Below are 647 nucleotides of genomic sequence, written 5' to 3'. Positions count from 1 at the left end.
TTTTGGAGGGGAACCTGGGAAAGAAGATATTGTAAATAAAGACAACACCTAATTAAAAAAATAGAAAAAAAGAAATATCACACTAAAGAGGATATTCTCAACCCTTCACATCTTCAAGAATGAGGGAGCAGATTAAGTAGACTGTAAAAATAAGTAGACAAAACTGGTAATGTTTTGTGACTGATGATTTCTCTCCATGAAGTATTTCAATATCTCAAATGTTTTATAATATTCAAAATAGCAACTTGTTGGGACAATGAGTAGAGTGCAAACTTTATACCATGTATCAAAGTAACTACTGAAATTGCATATAAGATATATGTGTTGCTAAACTAGGCTCCCTTTGACAATCCCACCACTACACTTATTACTACACTACACATTACCTCTATCTAGGTCAAAAATCCATTCATTCTTACGTGCAACTTCCTTCAGATTGAGATTCTATAAAAGGCATGAGCTATACTGTCTAGCAGAGTGGCTCTGAGAAGTCTTGATACAAACTTCCATGTGTTTCTCTAAAAGGTTTAATTTATGCCTGTTAAACATTACCTTGTGAGATATGCTGCCTCAACCTGCTAGCAATTCAAATAATATCATTTTTTCATATACAATATATGCAGTCGCTTCTCTGTGATGACCCATAC

This window comes from Mastomys coucha, unplaced genomic scaffold (assembly GCF_008632895.1).
Source record: "Mastomys coucha isolate ucsf_1 unplaced genomic scaffold, UCSF_Mcou_1 pScaffold5, whole genome shotgun sequence".
Classification (NCBI taxonomy): domain Eukaryota; kingdom Metazoa; phylum Chordata; class Mammalia; order Rodentia; family Muridae; genus Mastomys; species Mastomys coucha.
Note: the sequence above shows the minus strand (reverse complement) of the source record.